Below are 3041 nucleotides of genomic sequence, written 5' to 3' on the forward strand. Positions count from 1 at the left end.
TCAGCTCTTGAATTTCCTTTTTCAGTTCTTCTGCACCTCTTTTTTTGTCATTTTTGAACTTGCACGTCCTAGTTAACATTTGCTATTCATTAAATACAACGTTCTCTCTTGCATTTTTACCAAAAGAAGGATTACACTGGGTAAATAACTTGGAGAGAGCTAGATTTATTGCTCGGTCTGCCTTTTTTATTGTCGTCGTCCCAGATTTCTTGAGAATATTACACCATTGCAGAAGAATCAAATGGCTCCACATGGTTGAAATCCATTCAAACTGTGGGCTGAGCCACCTGCGTGTTGGACAGACTGCCAAAGTCTAGAACTTCAGCATCTCCTTAGTATCAGGATCTACTTCAGTGATCACCTGATCCAGGGCTGGGAGCTTAGGAACATGATTATATTTCCTTTCTCTCTCTTTCTTCTGCTGCATGATGGAGACACTCTCATGATCCCATTCTGAATCCATTTCATCACATGCATGACATAGCTTGCTATCTGGTTGCAGAAGCCCTTCCTGGGAATAAATGACTATCTCCTTGCAGATGCGTTTGTTCATGTGGAAATTGTTACCCAGCTACACGTAGTACTTCTCTATGAAGACCCAGGCCACTTGCTTCACGATTTGGGCGCAAATTCTGCCCATGTTGGTGCATCCTTCATAGAAAAGCTTGGTCCACTCTTATGAATTCATTTCCTACTATCTTGTTTTTTGTAGGAGCTGCATTTTCCTATAAGATGTGCCAGCAAGTGAAAAAGTATGTCTTCAGTATAAAACAGAGATTGAGCTTACCCATTGGGATCACAAATGTAGAAGTAATAGATCTGATGGATGTTGTTGCAATTTTCAGAATAGCAAGACCAGCCACTCTCAATAAAATATTATTGAGATCAAGAGTTTAATGGAGTTCACTGGTGGAAATTGGAAATTAGTATCAGCACTGAGTGCCTTGTTCTCAGCATAGTAGACTTTGATCCTGATTAGGCGCTTTGTACCTTGACATAAGAAGATCATTTTAACTCAGCAATGTGTTATAGGTGGTGGGTAATTCTTCAACAGTATTACAAGGAGCTTCTGCTACCTTTTCTTTTTATTACCAAACTAAGATTGGATCTCTCAAAATAAATTCCTGACATTTATCTACTACTTTTGCTCATCTGTTTATACTGTGCACTGTAATGCAAATGCTTAACTTACAGAGAAGCAGAGATGGAAAGTTCTGAATCATTATGCATAAAACTTGAGAACCACTGCTATAAGGAAAATCATGGTGGCCGTATTTCTTTGCCAATAAAATGTGAGGACAATCAGTGGGGATTTATTTTCTTCGATCTTAAAAAGAGACATTAAAAAAGAAATGGCCTCTTTTTTTTGCTTCCAGATGCTATCATATATGCATGGAATTGCAGCAATCACCTTGGTACCATGAAGGGAATTATATTAAAGAGCCATGCTAAGAATGGCAGAGAGGAAAAGGGAAGGACCATTTTGTCAATAACCCAATGGTATTGTCAAGTCACTGAATTAATGAAACTTGGAGCCATCATTCCTCTTAACTTCTTATTATATGACACAACAAACCTAATTTTTCAAACTGTTTTAAACTGGCTGTTTCATAACTTGTAGCCAGATGCTTTGTAACTATTTGCATAGGTCAGTTCATTTATTCTTTTTAAGAAATTTGTGATGGAGGAAAGCAAGTATTATTAGCTTCATTTTATACTATGAGTATCTTGCAGTTCAGAAGAACCAAATAAGCTGCTTAATTAATTAGTGGCAAATCTTATGATTGGAATTCTACTAATTAATCCTGGAGGTTAAGGGATACTGTTATACAATGTCATATTGCCTTTCAAAAAGAGCTCATGCAGAGTAGCTGAATGCTAATGATTAGACTTTTACTGTATACAATGTTTTTCTGCAGGAAGACATTTCAAAGGGGGAAGCCCACTCTACTCTAAGTAGGTAGCTAGAAGTAAAAAGTGATAACAGGATGATTACTCAAGTAGGAAACACCACTTACTGTATATTCATTCTTTCAAATGTTCATTCACTTGGGGTTTTTTTCATGTATTCATTCATTCAACATACATTTATTGAGTGTCTTCTATGCATCATGAGATATATTATCAACTGGTGTTGCAAAGGTAAAGTATAGAGAGCCTTGCCTGAAAAATCTTACAGTATAGAAGTCTTATAGATATATTAAAAATGAGTGGAATGAAATATTTCCAGTCCTATGGATTTGATCCTGGATGCAGTTCCTCGCAGACCCAAGGATTCAGAGGCGATTAGCCATGGGAAGAAGAGCTAAGATCCCAGTGGATAAATTTGAGAGGCATTAGCACCAGTGGTTAGCATCCATGTGTCAGGCAAGAACATTACCTTATAGGAGATGGCAAGGGGTATCAAGACTCCAAAGGAGATGACTAAGCAAGCAAGCAGGTTGGCTTGCTACAACTTCATAGGTGCTAAAAGCAGGCAGAGTCTCAATAAATCAATGTACTCATCTATTCATTGCTCACAGCATGGCAAGCAGTCAATGCATCAGCATTGTGACCTTGTATCCCCACCACGACATGGTTCCCCACAGGTGACGTGATAGACCTCATGATGGCCTCTTGCTCAGGTAGGTTGCACTGTAGTTAAGGAATGCAAGAGTAAGGCTTGGCGCCTAGCACAACAGGCAGGAAGCAAGCTAACCCTCTTCCCTTGGAAGACAAGGGCTCGTGTGGTTGCCTAGACTGTTTTGATTGTCTATGTGACCAGTTACAGAAATGGCTCAGGGTCAGAGGATGGTGAGGCTTGTAGAATGGCATATTCAGCAAAAATGTATGGAGAGACTTGGGGCCAAGGGTGGATTGCATCTCCTAAATGTTTGCTTAGAGTCAGATATCCTGGGTTGAAGGAAGTCTGCCATTTACCTACACCATTTACTGGCTCTGTGGACTCGGGCAACTTATTTCACCTTTTGTTTTCCCTTTGGAATGTGGGATTTTAACGATATCTTCCCCACGGGATTGTTTAAAATAGGCCTGGCATAGAG

The 3041-nt window shown here is 39.4% G+C and overlaps 1 pseudogene; it reads right to left on the bottom strand.

Moving 5' to 3' along the window:
* Positions 1-218: 218 nt before the first annotated feature.
* On the bottom strand, positions 219-640 carry LOC103558171 (small ribosomal subunit protein eS17-like; annotated as a pseudogene).
* Positions 641-3041: the final 2401 nt, after the last annotated feature.

Source organism: Equus przewalskii, chromosome 20 (genome assembly GCF_037783145.1).
Source record: "Equus przewalskii isolate Varuska chromosome 20, EquPr2, whole genome shotgun sequence".
Classification (NCBI taxonomy): domain Eukaryota; kingdom Metazoa; phylum Chordata; class Mammalia; order Perissodactyla; family Equidae; genus Equus; species Equus przewalskii.